Source organism: Haliotis rubra, unplaced genomic scaffold (assembly GCF_003918875.1).
Source record: "Haliotis rubra isolate DU_JTF1 unplaced genomic scaffold, ASM391887v1 Scf7, whole genome shotgun sequence".
NCBI lineage: Eukaryota > Metazoa > Mollusca > Gastropoda > Lepetellida > Haliotidae > Haliotis > Haliotis rubra.
In genome coordinates, this window is record NW_025767412.1 from 5,132,904 (window position 1) to 5,152,095 (window position 19,192).

The 19,192-nt window shown below is 39.7% G+C and overlaps 1 long non-coding RNA gene across 1 annotated transcript; it reads left to right on the forward strand.

Moving 5' to 3' along the window:
• Positions 1-2,605: 2,605 nt before the first annotated feature.
• On the forward strand, positions 2,606-10,407 carry LOC124258678. Its single transcript, XR_006893647.1, has 3 exons — positions 2,606-2,676; positions 3,693-3,695; positions 10,397-10,407. It is a non-coding gene; the product is annotated as an uncharacterized LOC124258678 (long non-coding RNA).
• The last annotated feature ends 8,785 nt before the right edge of the window (positions 10,408-19,192 follow it).

Consider the following 19,192-nt stretch of genomic DNA (forward strand, 5'->3'; position numbering starts at 1 on the left):
GTGTTAAAAGTAACGACCCCTGCTGGCGATCTATAGCCTGATGTTATATTGTGCATGTGTTGTTTGGAAATGATTTAACATTTTTTCAGTGAACTAAAACTAGTTTAATTGTCGTTATACTGTGCTTCGCTGACAGGTGTTTTAATACAAGTGTTATAAATCAAACGAACAATTATGGATTTTTTTGCCAAGACTGAAAAAACATCAACAGATTTTGTGAAAACTCATATGGAAGTAGCATAGCATAGGGTTTAGCATGACCAGCATTGACAGAACCGGGCCCGTTCTACCACCCGTCTTGGGGAAGTAAGGATGGAAGAGGTGTATTGTTCAAAAGAACTCTATTACTCGAACCAACGCCCTCAACTACCTGAATCCCGTCCTCCAGCGTAAACAGGGGCGCAACCCACGGCAAGCACAAGAAAAAAAAGTGGTGATTTCCAAAAAATTCCAATTTGGAAATATCATATTTCAAAAAAATTCCAAAATTGGAAAGATGATGTTTCCAAGGTTTGGAAATTTTTGGAAATTCTTCTTTCAATTTCTCCTTTTTCCCAAGGAAAAAGACTGAACTATTTCACGAATCTTTTGATCTGCTAGAGTTCTTATTGTTGATATGCATAATGTATCTTGCATGTGACATATTTATTCATGAAAACTGCAGGAATAAGCCATATTTTCATATTATCCCTTTGTGCTTGATATCAATGCAACTGCGTCTCACGCGTAAAGTGATACATTTTTTAAAGTTGGGATTATGTTTAGAGTAAGTGTTTACTATTCGCCGTCCTATGCGACCAACTAGGAACCAATTCTATATATAAGTTTAACTTCACTCATCTGCATTCTTCTTGTTCTATATGTCAAAAATTGATATTGACTGTTCTATTTACCGCTAGTATGGCGAGCATTTTCAAAAGTCAGTTTCAAGTGTATGTTTTAGTTGTTATCCACAAAAGCGCAAATATGTTTAATTTTTTTCCCCTCTCAATGTTCGTATGAATACAAATTCCATACACCTACGCTATATGGACTATATAACAGTGTACCAGACCCACTGACTGAGTGTATTACATGCCATAAAAGTTATCTCCCCTTGCGGATATTTCCAAAATTGGAAATCTCATATTTCCAAAATTGAAAATTTTTGGAAACATCATCTTTCCAAAATTGGAAATGTCTTGGAAACATCATCTTTCCAGGACATTTCCAAGCTTGTAAATGTGGATTTTTTTCGAGTGAAGCAGGTTGCCCAATTTGGTCACACCTTTATGGACCACTAATGGGGTGCTATTGTCAAACTCTACCCATGGTCCATACGGGGGAGGAACTATTAAAATTACCCAGCGCTCATCACGAGGACATTGCTCTCATAATAGAAGTGAAATATGTAAAGGCGATTAAGTCTTAAAGATTCTCAAAAAAATTTAACCGTTTTTTTCTGGACACTACGGGAGGACTGACTGAGTTTGGTTTTACGCCGCTTTTAGCAATATTCCAGCAACATCACGGCGGGGGACACCAGAAATGGGCTTCACACATTGTACCCATGTGGGGATTCGAACCCGGGTCTTCGGCGTGACGAGCCAACGCTTTAACCATTAGGCTACCCCACCGCCCCCACTACGGGAGGACACAACAGACATGAGAGGTAGCTAGCGTAGGAATAGTTATTTAACAAATCAATACATATTAGGTCATATGCGTTTAATTCATGAAGAATATAGGCGGTGCGGCACTGTTAATACTGTAACATGCACAGACGTACACAATGAACCACTGTTATATGTATATTAATACAACAAAATATTATGTATCTGACTATTTTACCATTATTGACCCGTTGATGTTCCCAGGAACTGTTTCCGGACATAGAAAATTGGATGATTTAACACTGAAAAAGTAGGTAGCGTATATCGGTTTAAGTCTGTCTGAAAGAAAATTGCGTTTCGACTGTCCGCAGATGATGATTTGTAGGCCAGATAGGGGCGGTCAATCCATGTTTACTCGAGTCATATGACCTACATGTACATACATACGAATGCGAATCTATGTGGATGTTGATGTAACACAAAGATGTCTCTCAATTGTAAATCTTGTGATGGTTGTATTTTGGGATGGGGGTCCTTCACTCTTCTGACGGCCACAGATGCCTGTCACAATGCAGTTTCTGGAACAGACAGCAACACTTGTTACCGAGTGTAGTAAAACTAAAAGTAGGTAGCGAACATACACTATATCAGAGTTTAAGTAATATTCTTCCAAAGTTGGCGAATTCGTGACTGTTATTGAGACAATGACAAGGAGAAGCATATATGAATACTGAGGGCAAGTCATTACACATTTATGTTCCATTAAAAGAACGAAATGTGTTTAATAATTCACCAGATTTAAATTTTCAATATATGACATCGGTGATGCACATTTGTCCCAGCCCAAATTACGATGCACCCAAGAATGAGAAAATTTACTTAGATTTATCTCACATGTTAACAGACAAACACACTTCCCAACGTCAGTGATCATATTTAATGTGTACCCACTTTCAAAATTACCATGAATGGACAATTCACTTGCCAAATACATGTGAACCTATTAACGAAAACATGTATTTGAACATTGTATTTACCACTGTCGTTGTAAGCCGCTGATGTGACGTCATGGCAACGCTGCATCGTGCAGTGTTGTGAACGTTACAATGTGACATCGTAATGAAGTTACGTCACAGTATAATTTGTAACCGTAATCACTCCCTGAAGATAAAGTTGAAACACGTCATGACACGATCATGCCTAAAACACTTAATTGTTATTACTCATAAGACTCTGTTGGTATTCTGCATCATCGCTATATCCTGCAAATGCTGTGGACAACCCAGAACAAGCGTTGGCTTAGATCTGTCTATATGGAGGAGGAAAGTATGCTCTCTGAAGAGCTGCCAGTTATTCTTTGCTTCTGAGCAGCCTCAATAGTGTCCTTTGGCTTGAGATATACCACTGAACTGAATACCTAATGACCACTGAACAAGACGCTGCAAACAGTAAGTAACACAGAAATGGGAAGTATTCATCATGGACGAAAGACTCTGACACGACTTCAGGTGACATCCATCAGAGCAAAAAAACAACATCATCGACAGTCAAGAACTAAAATAGGTTCTGGATACTGATCACTTCCCAATGCCATCGCTGAATTCACCTCGGATGTGTAAAATGACACCAGGGTGTACTTACAACAAATTAATAAATTGTGAATCATGTTGCAGTGGTAAAGAGCAATGTAAAAAGTAATTATATAAGGCTAGTGCTTGGGGTGAATGATTGGATACGCTGAACTGCGTGTAGTTGATACTGAACAAAGCGACTGCTAGCTATGAAGAATGTTGCTGACAAGTCTAAGATAGATATATAAATCCATGTGATTAAGGTGCAGAAGGTGCAGTTTGACAAACAAACTTTATTAAAAAAAAACAACTAAAAGCCAAAGAGACCCTCACGTAGGACGCCAAGACGCGCTTGTTGACCTTGAAGATACAACGTGAGGCATGTTAGTGGTTACACACAACATCCTCCAAGCTGGACGATTACATTAAGATGCTCGGGGAACGTGTATCTATATACAGACTGGAACGTTACTTATCTTATTGGCGCAGTTATTAAATAAATAGACTTACCGCCTGTTCATCAGAGTAGATAGTGTCACTGCGCTTGTTTCCCGAGAGCCCTCTATAAAACAGGTGTACATATCTGACAAGCACAGGCAGGAATTGTTCAGACACGTCTTCCTTCAGTTATTTGCCATTCCTACAGGACACTACGCATAACAACTTCGATATCAGAAATGCAGTGGAGACAATCTGTAAAGTCTATTGGCCCTGTGCACACCAGACTTACTATAGTCAACAGCATGGAATCAGGGGTCACTTAGGTTCTACCATACGTCTCACAAGGGAGTTAAGACACATCCTTCAATGGCACCGTGTGGGGGTACCTGAGCGACGACGTCCAGTGATCATACCAAGTTTCAGTAGGTACACAGGACAGGTCGCAAAATCTGTTTTTCAGGATCGGCCCCACCCACAAATAGCTAAATTATTGTGGGAACATCGATTCAGGAAAGGGGCAGCTAACAACCAAAATAAATGTATTTAATGATATACATAGGGGAGAGTATCTGATTACCTGCAACCATCGAGAAATGTTCCATGAAGAATTGGCTAAAGATTAAAATAATATTGACCTTTGATCTGAACTGGAATCAGTATTCGATGCTCTTTGACTTGCAGGGCCGTTGGGTAGCCTAGTGGTTAAAGTGTTGGCTCGTTGCGACGAAGACCCGGATTCGATTTCCCACGTGGGTACAATGTGTGCAGCACATTGCTGGTGTCCCCGACGTCATATTGATCTAATATTGCTGAAAGTACAGTAAAATCACTCACTCTTTCTCTTCCAAGCATTAGCATATTACACAGACCAACGCATTATGATTTAGTTACGAAATGAGATGCTCTATAATAAAACTTTCTCTGAATCACGTGGTATGTCCGAAACATGGAAAACTGGAACTGAGTACTGAACTTCAGCCCAAGCGATGATAGAACGATAATAATAAATTGACATATAACACTCAGTTACATTTTGATAGCACTGATAGGACGTCACGCCAAGTGTGCAATGGGAGACCTTCACTGTGAAAATGTTCCAAAATTATTTACTGACTCCTCTATTTCTGTCGTTTATGCAGTATTAAACGTTAAAAAGCCTAAGTTTTAAGTTACCTTTAAGGCAACAAATAAATAACCCGTTCGATTTTTTAAAATACAATATCTTATCAAAGTGTAAACGATGCACTTTGTCATGGATGGTTGCGTGGTAACAGGACTTCCCAAGCGGATGTTGTCTACTTCGACGTCCGCGTTGAAACGTATATAATTTAAAAGCCTGAAGTTTCATTGCACCGTGTGTTTAGGAAACGTATTATGTTGTAAAAAAACGGGTTTATTTTATTATCGGTCCTTCGGGGAATCTACTGAGTTTCTATTCTTGTTTACGAGGTGATCGTCAGTGCAACAATACATGTATTTTTACTGCGTCAATTTGAACATAATCCTAAACTGTTTGCCCAGAGGCTGTGTTGGGTCCAACGACAGAAAATATTGCCTCTTAGTTTCTTCTGTTAACTATACTTTATGATGATGATATTTTAACATTGAGACATCTCCTAAGTTTCTTTCGGAGAGGGAAATGAGGTTCATCTGTCCTGAAGGTATATCAATGTTGACGGCTCAGAAAGTAGTAGGGCTTGAAAATCAATAACTACGCCGTGCAGTTTTCAAAGGACTTCATTTATGTTTGGTATAAGCACTCTTAAATTGAATAACCTTAAAGCGAAAAAATAATTTCTGTTCTTCATCCATCATTTCCTAGTGAGACCGAATTAAGTTGGAATTAAACAATCGTCTTTTTGTAGTTACTGTATATTTATCGGAATAGTTATTGTTGCGTGTAATAATATGGATGTTTCACTCGAGATCATCGAACTAACAGGTTTCTGGACTAAAGGGTGTCCAGACTAAACAGATAACACAGTATATCCTAACTAGGATCGACAGCTAATATAGTGAAGCATATTAGTGTGACGAGTTGTAATATGCAGAGCTATTCTAGTTATACCATGTCAATGATCACATCTAGAGAAGGACAAGCCAGTGCATGGCCCCTCATATGATCAACGACTGATGCTGTCGATTCACAATGTCACTCAATCATTCAAAGGAAATAGTAAGTGCACGTTGTCATGAACTCCAATCTGAAATCCAAACGTATAGAACATTTTGTTAATCGAAGTGCAATCACCACGTGTGCAATTTTTTGTCATATTACCAAGGTTTTCCTGTGTATATGTATCGCATGATAACCCGACATTTTGCGGTTTTCAGCCGACGGTTGACAACAGACAGGAAGGGGATCTCGCACATTAGTAGTTAAGTGACTAAAACGTCGGAGATCACTTTCGTGGAACTGTGCTAAGCTCCACTACTCTGTCTCACTGTATCAGTTTGGTATTTGAGGTGCTTCACAGAGTTGGTGATCACTATGTACCACACGCACACAGCTTAAATCTAGGCTCAAGCGCACGGACTGTTTGATACCTCTGTCTGGACTGTTGCTGTGTGGGTGATGCCTCTCTATCTAGCAACATGATCAACGCTATGGAAGATCTGGAGATGCCTGTGACGTATTTATCAGTGTGTTTCTGTGGCAAATAGAATTCCATTTGTTTTCACCCTTTCTGAAATTCATTATTTAGATTCCCTTTCAGCAGGTGTATTACACACACACAGGTAGGCAGGTACATACAGATAGACAGGTGCGTAGGTAATTACATCCATTCATGTACACATTAATATGTTGTTGTTATTGCCTCGTTGCATGTCTGTGGCTTTCAGCTCTATCAACATGCTCTGTATTCATCAAAATTGTCACCGTCAGATTTCCACCCCACTCTCAGTTCACGAAGCAACTTTATAACAGTCATTAGCAAATGTAGATAAATTAATGATCTATCCACCAGGAGGAAGCATTCTACACCAGTGGAATCAAGGCACGCCAGTATAGTTTCGGTATGTGGATTTGGAGAGGATTATTATTAAAACAAAATTCCTACATCGTGGGTAAATAGATCAGAGCTCAGAACCTTTCAGCCATCCCTCGTGGTGCATATTTTTTTACGACATAACAGACCATTACAGGACGGACATCATATAACAAAACATAACAATACATTTCAGTCGTTTTCTTAACAAGGCAGAAGGTTATCATCCTGAATCCCCCCATATCCCCAAACCACTTACTCCTTAGCATACACATGTAGATCACCTTCAACTTCTTGCCACCAGGGAAATCGCTATGAAAAAGACAAATTCTATTTGTACTTTTGCAAGACATTGTCATCATATTGGGGCTCCACAAACGCAGCATTCTTCATCTAAAGCGTTCAAGGAACAAGTTGGTTCACTTGGATGGTCAGGCACACACCCTCACAGACTGCAAGTTACAGACAAAATCCAGAAGGCCCATATAAAGGACATAGGCAGAAAACAAATGTAGACGTCAGAAATTGTGGAGACAAGAAATTCAGGCTATTGTTCATGATGCCCTCACCCAAAGAATCAAATCAGACAACAAACACCACAAACCAGTCATTGCAGTCTTCTGCTCATATGAGTCGAAGACTCAGAATTGGTTCCAGTGTTCCACTGATATGTGTTGTCCGTAACAGCAGTCGTTCCAGTGCATCACTGATATGTGCTGTCCGTAACAACAGTAGTTGCAGATAGCCACCTCTATGTGCCAGCCACCGTGGCTTCCACAAAATGGAAGTCAGACAAGTGGTAGTCTAGACCACGGACTTTGTGTAAGCCTCGGTGACTGAGTGGGTTAGAAGGATGACTTTGTGTGCTTGCGTTTCGGTGCCTAACTCTGAGGGTGTGTTACTCAAGCCAACAATAGTACTAGAATCTGTACTCTACTGAGAAAGTGTAATCCCAAATATAACGTGTTACATTTGAACACTTTCTTAATGCCATTGTGTATTCATCCCCATGATAAAGTCGGAGGCTAAGATCGAATCTGCTTTTAGTACAAATTTCTTGTGCATGTGGAAATATGAAATACACAATGCCATTTAGAAAATGTAAATGTAGCTATGATACTAGGTGATACGGGTGACCACTTTCTGCCCCAAAAACATTTTAAAAAACAACACACACAAAAATATAGTTAAAATGAAAAGAGGAAATTATATTTCGTCTCTGATATTTCGAAATATTAAATGTCCTACACATATCTACAAAACAGTTATTGAAGTATTCAATCATGCCTTGAATGCTGCAATCCTAAAAACCAAAGGCTTGACTTGTAGGAATATTGCTTAACATAAAGGAAAAGTTGACGACTGTAAAATTGAAGTCATTCCTTTTGCCATACAATGTCATATACTCTGAGAGGTTGGGTACTTTGTCACTCTGATTCCTCAAGCTCAGATCTAACTATGAACACGATTATACGAAGTTGTTCCCGCTTAAACAAATTCTCTTACTGATTCACACGCATGAAAAATCAAATGAGCAATGTCAGGAGCATAATAACCGCCCTCTTGATGCTTTCTTGTCTACATGCCCTGTCCCCAAATGTCACATACTTGTTATCAATGTGGATGTTCAGCATTTCACTATTTCTTCAGTTCAGGTGAGGTGAGGTGAAATGGGCTTTTACGTTGTACTTACATGTAAGAATATTTCGCTCTTATGACTACGTGCATGTGTGTGGCTACTTTTACTAGCCCAGATTTAAGCTGGTTTTATAGTGCGAGCTCACTGCGATGCCATGATGCAGTTAAACATGAATGCCCCACTCAGACAGATTATACTGACTCAGATTATAGCCGACGAGTCCTTGTTATACCCATTAATGCCGAGCGCCAGGCAGGGACCAACAAGTACCGTATTTTCATTATTTATAACGTCGTTTGGTATGACGCGGCCTGGGATCGAACCGGCGACCTTCCACTCTCCGGGCGGACGCTCTAACCACTACACCACGTAGGTGGTCTCTTAAGTTCAGTTCAGATGACAGGGGAAGAGTTGCCTCCTTAGGGTACAATGTTCAAGTCATATCGCCGACACATCAAATTTGACATATTTGAAATGTTGATCAGCAATCTAGTTTTGTTTCATGTGTGTAAGAAGCCAAATGTTTATTGTTCATGGTATTAGACTCCATTTTAAGCAGTGTATGCTACATGTACGGTCACTTCCAAATACAAACCAGTTCGACGATAGAATATGCATTGTCACATCGGTGTCAACTGCATATCAGTCCACTTTGTGTATCTTTAACCACATGGGCCTGGTGTTGCAACAGATATATTTTGAAACATGGGTCAAAGTAAATGATTACGGTTGTCTATCAAACACTGCATGGTTCATGCTGAAGTGATAAAACGACACGGCCATATCCAAAGAAATGGAAACAGATATTGTATAGCTGCTTGAGGCATAGTGTCTTTATCAGAATATCCTATAGCATGTAATCCCGCCTTGTATGGAGAACTATCGATGCATTCAATCGCAGACATAACGCAACGCTTGACCTCGTCACATGGCCATTATTATATTGAAGCAGTAATTACATGTTGTAACTTCGCCAGGTTGTGAAAGTTTCATTGGCCGTACAGTACTTTCCAAAGTCATTCGTTGCCTGGAGTGTGCTGTCTTTAACAATTTTATAATCAGTGTATGGTCTGTTTCCTCACATGGGTGCAATCAATCAGCTGTGATCATGCTAAGATCCAGAATATCCAGGTGCATTTCAAATTAGGGAATTGCATCTGACGTTATGTTTGTCACTTAGGCGTTAAATTTGGAAATGTGCTCTTTGTGCCCAGCATATTACATTTTGAACGCTTCACTGGGGCTTTGGATGTTGTAATCCTGATCGTACACGTGGTGATGAGGTGGTATATAACTTACAGTAGATTGTTATTGATTGCTACCTCCACGAACGCAGCTGTAATGGATTTTCTTCGCAAAATTTCAGCGACCAAAATCATGTGGCAAGTTTTCCTGAATGTTAGCCCGGCCTTGTCAACACTGCCGTCATCTAGTTCTAATAGGGGATTTCAATATCCATGTTAATTCTGTGTCTGACACCCTTGCTAAATCTTTCTGTGACATGCTAGCATCTTTCAATCTCCTACAGTGCGTGTCTGGTCCAACTCGTCGATCAGGTCATACACCAGAACTAGTCATAACCAAGGATAGTTGTGATATTCTGGATGTCGTTGATGTTAGTGACAAACGGGTATCTGATCATTCACTTATTCAGTGCTCTGTCAAACTCACTATACCTAAGCAAGTGAGGAAAGAAAGTAGCTGCAGGAAGTCTTGAAGTATAGACATTAGAAGTTTTCTAATGACATCGAATCTTCTAAATCTCTGATTCTTGTGGAGTTGATGATAAGACTGATATGTTAACTACTTGCTTATCACGAATATTGGATAAGCATGCTTATCTGAAGTCATTCGTCCTCACTGTGGCTGGTATATCGATAGCATCCGCAAGCAGAAACAGCTGAAAAACAATGGCGTCGATCAAAATTGGATATTCATCACCAGCTCTTCAAAACTGCCAGGAATAATGTCAATAAATATTTAGCATCAGCCAAACGAGCATTTGTATGGACCTTGTTAAAACGCAGCAATAGGTGATATAATCAGGAAACCCGGTTTGATGTTTCATCTTTATGCTGACAACAATCGGATCTACATATCTATAGAGCCATCTGAAACCGCTACTGGAATCAGTCACATTGAAGCCTGTGTGAGCGAGGTTAGATGACTGTGAATTTTCTCAAATTAAATGACAGTAAAACAGAATTTCTACTACTTGATTGTAAACAGCAGCTTTTGAAAGTGCCTGCAGGTCTGTCACTTAACATTGGCAACAGCAATGTCAGAACCACTCCATCTGCAAGAAATCTTGGAATCATATTTCAATCCAACATGTTCCTTGACAAAAATGTTAAGAACTTAAGCAAAACCTCTTTCTTCTACATTCACAACATCAGTAAAATCCGACATCTTCTTGGCCATGAAACAACAAAACTTCTTATGCAGACTCTCATCACATCACGAGTGGATTATTATAACTCCCTTTGTCTTCCATATTTCTTTATCTCTGATCACAAACTTACTGCGAATCCAGAATGCAGCAGCAAGCCGTGTTGTAAAGTGCACAACTGAGATAACACCTATCCTGAAGGCACTCCACCGGCTGCCCATGAATTTCAGGATTCAGTACAAGATACTTCATCTTGACCAAAACTGTGTCTATGACGAATCATTGTGTCACCATCTCAGAAGCATTGTCAGCATATACAAACCAACCAATACTTTCCGTTCTGTCAACCATCTTCGCCTGTCAGTCCCAATCACGAAATCATCAATTGGTGATCGAGACTTCTCTGCCTCAGCTCCTGTATTGTGGAACGATCTACCTCTTTCTATAAGGACAGTCTCTGACAAACCTCACTTAAAGACTCTTAAATACATACATCTTCAAGCAAGCCTTTGACTAGCTATTCTGGACGACTTTTTCTTATATCTCCTGTACAAAGCCCCACCTGTATGGATGGAAGTTAGTCGCTACAGAAATATATTATTATTATGTTTTACAGATTAAAAATAGTATGCAGCAGAAAGGGTTCGGGTGATCCTGGCACAGTCAGGCTGATAAGGCTCTTCATCAGCTCAGGGCCCTTGCCCTCTCTACACGCAGCCCAGACAGCGAACGGGACTCTCCCAGGAAACACTGCCTAGTCGAACCCACCAAGACCTTTCCGGAGAAAACGTAGACTCCCCAACACTGCAGCCTTCAGCATTACCCATAGTGTCAGGAGGGCTGTGTTCCCGGTGGAGAACCTGAGTACCAAACCACGGGGACCGAGAACAATGGGGAGCCTGACGGCAGTGTACTTTGTTGGGATGAAAGCGAGACTTTTCAAAGGCGAGGTCCGCATATTTAGCATGCTTTTCCTGAATCTTGTCAATCACATTGCTGTCAAAAGGGACAGAAAATTCAATAACATAAATAAATTCATTGGCTTTATCCAAAAGCACAAGATATATCATAAGGAATAAGAATTGAACAGATCATTCGTTGTTTTTCTTATCTATTAATGCAGTTTATGTGAATATATTGATTTTAACGATGATCCTGCCAAAGTTCCCATATATCAAATATAAATTATGACCTTGATTCCTTCTACCATGATACAATTTATTTTGCTATGTTATACCTACATCAGTTGTTTATAAGGACATTTGAAAAAGTTGTAAAATAATGCAGTTATATTTGTCATTTTTGTATAGAACGTTTTGGGACCCTCGACAATACTTAAAAGAAATTCAAAGTATAATCTTGAAATGTTAGAACATTGGCAATTATCTTAAGATCCATATGGTCCAAAAACATTAATGTATCTTCACGCATAAAAAAAGTTATAAAGCCTTTAATAACATGTTCCCATATGGGAACATTGGCATGAAAAAGGTTAAGGCAGTTTTCCTAAAGTCCAGTGATCAAGAGCATGAGCATCTATCTACCCAACTGGGATACGATGACATGTGTGAACCAAGTCAGCGAGACTGACCACCCGATCCCGTTAGTCGCCTCGCCAAGCATGGGTTACTGAAGATCAACTCTAACCCGTATCTTGACGGGTATAATGTTCCTGTTCATTGAGGAGTAAAGGCATTATTAAGTGGCTGGACATTTCAGCTTCACTGCATGTAAAATGTGTATTTCAATCCCTGCAATGTGGTCACAGACACTTTCTCACATACCTCAAATGCCTTTACGGGGAGTCAAGGTTAGAACTGATCCGGAGCAAACTATGATGGTCGTACGACGTGGCGTAACGGATCAGGTGGTCGCTAATCACACATCACAATATCAATCACTGGTTTGTGTGCTCCCTAATTAGATATTTGAAACTCTGCCGCGTGGAGCTTTAGGCACGGATATTCAATCGCACTTAAATCTTTGAAGGACATTTAGAAGTGGAATGCATATGTAAAGCAAGATTTATGGATGTCAACTCGTGTTTGTATTCTATATATAATCAGATCTATTACCATGCTGTTTTAGTGCATCACTTGCCTCATATTCCTGTTTATTACCCACGAGGTCAACGTATTGGTAGTTGCATACTAATCTCGTACGTCACACGAGTGTCGTATCGCGTTGACCTGTGTTTTATCGACTTGACCTGAGATTCTAACGATTTGATTGGATAACCGATGACCTCTCAATTAGGTCACATTCTGACGTAACTATTTTTTCATTCATAACAAACACGTGAATTCATTCATTCTACAACTTAAATGCATTGTGGGAATGTAAACATTGCGAACGTTGCCGTGTCGCTGTTTAATTGTGAGTCGAACTGAGACAATATATCCTTCGAAAAAACATAAACGCAATGTTTCCACCAGTGATGTTAGCCGAATGAAGCAACTGGAAACCAAGAAAAGGGGTGCTACGGAGTAGTTTACTGTAGGAGGCTGTACGAGGCGATGACAACTGACATGCATCGTGGCGTTGGTTACCAAGGCAGTGATGTCATAACAGTGTGACGTCATAAAAATATTGTACTACAGTACAAAACTCTTCCTCTACCTCTTTATGAAACCGGTTTCGGTTTGAAACCAAAAAATAACAAAAATACGCTATTCTGTCAATTTAATGCATGTAAGACGTGGGTAATAAATAAAATACCACACTCGGTCTCATTACATACGATTTATACGAAACTCGTGACCTTCCTATGTTTCGCTCGGTCAGATACCATAGGAAGGACACTCGTTTCGTATAATTTGTATGTGATGAGACCTCGTGTAGTATTCTCTATATCTTATCTCCCAGTGATTCGATTTCCCCAACATTGCTAAACATTGTTAACCATGCTTTCTTTGTAGTGCCTCTTTCTATCTATTATCTATCTATCTATCTATCTATCTCTCTCTATATATATATCCATGTTTTCTTTGTAGTGTCTCTATCTATCTATCTATATCTATATATATATATCCATGTTTTCTTTGTATTGTCTCTATCTATCTATCTATCTATCTATCTATCTATCTATCTATTAGTTAGTTCTCTTAGGCACATCAGGTGCCTAAGGTGGAGACTCGCCAGTACTTGCCTGTGCTTTTTGTTTGGTTTCACCCACGTGTAAGGCATGGTGGAGTTCGAACTTTCGAACGAGGCATGGTGGAGTTCGAACTTTCGAACGAGGCATGGTGCAGTTCGAACTTTCGAACGAGGCATGGTGGAGTTCGAACTTTCGAACAAGGCATGGTGGAGTTCGAACTTTACTCTTTCATAGAGCTAATATAGAATCGCCGTTAAACTCAACTCACAGTGTGATTATTTACATTTTGTTTCATACCAAGGCCCATAAATCCTATACAAATTAAGCATTGTTGGCACATTAGCTGATGTCGAATATTGTACAGACAAGTACATGTACCGTTCAGACACTAGACACTAGAAACAAGACTGGTAATGAAGCATTTCTACTGTCACCTTTACTATGTAATACTAACACATCAACAATGTCCGAGATTCCCACATGCTCGACATTCGACCTTCAACGATAAAACTCTCTCCCAAAATCCCTGAGTGTCAGTTCTGTTAATGTATTAACATCGACCAACAGTGCGTTAATGTCTGTGTAAGCCGGGTAAGCCTCGCTGATAACTGCCAGGCCAAAACAGTCCACATTGCAGACTCCCTGCCGGGTTTAGTGTTTCTAATCTACCTGTAAACATCAAGCAGATAGTGTTCTCAATAAGAATGCTGCTTCAGTTTGTTCGCAAAGAACAAACAAAACGAACTGAATTTGGTGTTCCCAATCTTGGTGAACCGAACATCAAGACATTTTGAGACTGACACTTCCCATTCTGTGTGGCATTTAGGTCTAGTAACGTGAACTGTTGTGAATTCATTATATGTGTTGATAGGTAAACCACTGTCAGCAGATACCGGTATAAAGATCAGACAATTGGGCCTATATCGCTGATTGGTAAAGTCTATGGATTGTATTTAGTTAGTTGCCACCATCCACCAGCTATCCAAGCTCTCGTTTCAGCTGAATGTTATCTTTATTACCGTAGTCATCACTACAATACTGTTGAAGTTTTTTTTGGTTCTTTTTATTGGTTCCCAAGATTACAATATTGCAGATATACCAAGCGGTGATACGTACGGCTTAAAGTAATATGGCTACATGATGTACAGGTGAGATATTTTTGTATTAATATATTTATAAACATGCATAATTCATTAACTAGATAATGTACTGGTGAGATATTTCTGTATTAATATATTTATAAACATGCATAATTCATTAAATAGATAATGTACAGATAATGTCAGGTACAAGTCAATACATTTTGAGTCATCTAAGTACTGGGGAGAGAAGGCTCCATTTATGATGGAAATTATTTGTTAAAATTTTTTTTTGCTGATATATGTTTTTCCACAAAGAATATTTCTTTTAGAGTTTTTATATAGAAAGTTAGATTTGGAAGTATATTTTTAATACTGCATAAGTGAATATGTGATGATGTGATTTAGTAATCTATTTTCATGTTGAGTACCAAACCAAATCATGTTTTTTGATAATTTAAATGGATGTGGATAATAATTGTTAAGCCAAATTTGTAGGTTTATCCAAAATGTTTGAGTCTCCTGACATGCCCAGTACAAATAAAACACACTCTCATTTACATCTTTGCAAAAACAACACAAGCTGTTGTCAATTTTTTTCATTTTGACCAATTCCTGTTTTGTGTAAATAATACCTTGTAGAAATCTATATTGAAAGTCTATAATACTGGTGGGCTGAGTGCACTAAGTCGCTCACTTCTCTGTGCTGGCGATTGGTTGCCTGATTCTGCGACTGGTGATTCTAATCCCGGATGGGATTCTACAAAGTGGTGCAATCTTTACTATTACTGGTCAAAGTTGATGGATGATATCAGATAGGTTTCTTTATCATAGTGTGACATACGCCTCTTTTCACACGTATTTATAAACTATAGTGTTCATTACTGCTGATGCCTACAATACCCATTCTGCATTTTGTGAATGTCACGGTGCCCTGGCTCACTGACACTTCCTGCAGTCGCGGTTGTTTGGGACCTAGTGCACATGATCATTCAATTACCTCATTTGGACCCTATGGACTATCCATAGGGATGTTATGAATTCTATAATTGAGGCATTACCGGAACAGATACAGATAACACACAGACGGTGGTAGACACACAGAGGCTGCCTCTGTGAGAGTGTGGGTTATGTAATGAACTATGTGTCACTGACATTATGTTGTATGAGACGTTGTCTACCGTCCGGTTATTGGTGAGCTACTAGTATTCGGGGCGCTAGTGTGCGGAGGTTGGTATAGGACCTTTGTACCATTGATGATGGTTGTGTTGGGAATGTGAGATGCTACATGACCCGCACATGAAATCAGGGACACGTGTTTTTGATGGCACGTAGTTTTGAAGCGCAACGGGACATTTGTCAGTCAGTATAACATATGGTCACCCATTGCAATTTTGATCATGTTGATACTTTTGTTTTTCAGAGTTTTTTCATGCAGTTACCTCACACAATTACCTGAACAAAAAAACAGTTTATATTGAAGGTCTTGCACGCTCTGATCACCCCACCTGTTTTCAGGTGTAATATGAATGTAATTATAGTATTCAAGTATATATTAGTCCCGTATTGTAAACTTTTGTTCAAGTTCTGTCCAGCCAATGTTCCACCGACGGTCAACTTTCACATTTTCGTTTTCCCATATCTACAGGAAAACACGACAACTGCAAGATCGTTCTGCTTTTAAGTCCTCAATATAAAAGTAAGAGGGGGTGACAATGGGTTTTACCACGATGTTCTCACTCAAACACTGGTTTAAAGCCTAAGCAACACATTTCTAGGGCACTGGGCTAATTACCTGTCCTCTAAGTCGAACTGATGTCACTCCCATCTGATGTGTAGGTGAAGGTTGCAGGTACCGTGGTTCAAATATGACATTAGACAGACATAATTGATTCTCTGAACATAAGGAAGTCCCAAAATTAGAATTATATGGGCGTAAAAGCAATGTGTCTGAGTAATATGTTGAAGTCACTTAGAGGAGAGTACGCATCAGTGAGATACTTATTATCTGATGATGCCATCGGCCGCAGTTGTATGATGCACCCGACGTCGTCTGTTAGACACATGTAGCTTTCTACGTAGATTACTGCGAAAATGTTTTTAACCAGTCGCTCTTCTTGTGTTTTGCATTTTCAAGTATTTATCTTATTCAATTGACGTTGCCAAAAATGTGTTTCCATATTATTTATGACGAGGGTGGCGATGATCTCGAGCAAATAATTAGTGATTTTAACATTCAGTATTTCTAATGTTAATGCCAAATAATACTTTATCTTGATTGTCCTGGTAAATCTACCATTTGGTGTAAAGTTCAAAAGAGATGTGAAATATGAATGGACAACTGAGAATCAGTGATGACACCAGGTGTTCGCGAAAGGCGTACGTATGTCCTGTCCCTTCGGTAGCATCGGCCATCCACACAAGAGAAGATGTAGTTTACGTATGAACATGAGTATCGCAACACCTATGCTTTTGCTTGGGCGCACCATACATTGTCATTAGATGCACGTGCTACTGTGCACGTGCATGTGTATTAGTAAACTGTTATACATTGGAAACAAGTAACTAAATCTAAAACATTTTAACTATAGATGACAAGAAGACCTACGACTGTAGATCGCCAGCATCTGAAGGTAGATCACCATGCTATGGACCATGGGGACGACAACTGTTCAACGTTTTGGGAATGTGGAATGCTGGCTTGCCATTCAAGGCCATTGCAAGAGATTGTCATGTGTTGACTATCAGCCGACTGATAACCTCAGCCAATTAAGGACCGTCAGCGATTAGGTGGTTTCCACATCGTTGTTTGTCCAAACAATGACCCAAAATCGCATAAAATCGGCCCCGTAAAGTGCCAGACGACCTATCCGCTGTTGTCACCAGATCATAAAACAGCGCGACTATCTTGTTGTAAAGCTAAACGTCACCGAAACTAGACGTCATTGGGAAACTGTCCACTTGTGGGACAAAACTCGAGGTTTTGTTTGATAGCCGAGTTCGTGTGTGGGGCCGCAATATCTTGGAACAAGTACATTTTGGTGGGGGTTCATTGGTTTCTGAGGCCGTCTTTCTTACATGGCTGTAAAGTTTACCATTTGACGATCATTCAAAATCCGGATGGGTAACAGTACCTCACTGACACCCTAGACAGGGATGTTGTGCCACATTTCGATGATCACCCTCTGAACACCTCAAGTCTCCATGGACAGCAATGCTTAGCTAATTCTGCCTTTGCCCAGAGAACTTGTTTGGGAGGTTATGGACACCAGAAAGTGCTTCCAGTACACATTTATGATAAACTTGAACAGGCCCTCCACCAAGAATGGAAAACAATACTTCAACGTCAAATTCACTGTCTGATACCGTCAATGAGGAATGCCATTATCTTGAAAATGACCGCACTTGTTAATGTCATACGACCATAGTTATCAACACTACAAACTGAGTCATTTTTGTCAGGTTTGCTATCTGCATAAATTACAGCTTTTCGTACTTTTGCATTTAGATCTGACATTTTGTTATTCCTTGAGGGTCCGTTTATCCAGATAGTAAGTTGATTGGGGTTTGGATAAGTTTCCTTACAATGGCTACATGAAAACTATGGGGTGTTGCGATACCTTTTTCTCTGTGTATATTTTCTCCTCGACGCCACATAACAATTCTGCCATGGGCGAGAACTGTGGAGATGTTCCGACATTATGCCTAAACAGATTTGTTTTGCACAACAGGGGTCAGTATTAGTGTTTCTGACTTGTGTTTCTTTGTAACATAAAAACATAATTGTTGGTACGTCATATCTATCATGTCATAAAGAACTTTATGCAATAATAACAATAATATTTATTATTAAGTCCTTAAATTCTCTGAGCTTTCTGCTCAATAAAGAGGAGGTTTACCATCCCGGACCAGTGCAGGTCCCCAACTGCGCTTACTCATCTCCTTTACATGGATGATATCGAGCTCCTTGCCAAAGGAGATACCAATTTGAAAGAACAGGTTCTCCTTGTCAAGTCTCTTTCTGATGATATTGGCATGGCATTTGGACTCGACAAATGTAATACTCTTCATTTGAAACGTGGCAAGGTACTAAATGATGGATCGGTCAAGTTACAGGGGGGAGGAGTTATTGAGCATCTTGTGGAAGATCAGCGCTCCACCTATCTTAGAGTGTAAGTTCGCGACAAGCTCCAGAATGCCAACATCTACGACAAAAACTTCGGGCCGAGTATAAAACTCACTTAAAGAAAATCTGAAGCTCAGAGCTAAATTCGCGAAACAACGTCAAATCCACCAATACATTTGCTGCATCAGTCCCTTCTTATTCCTTTGGAGTAGTTGATTGGACAAAACAAGACATCCAGAGTCTTGAACGCCTGACCAGAAGGATCATG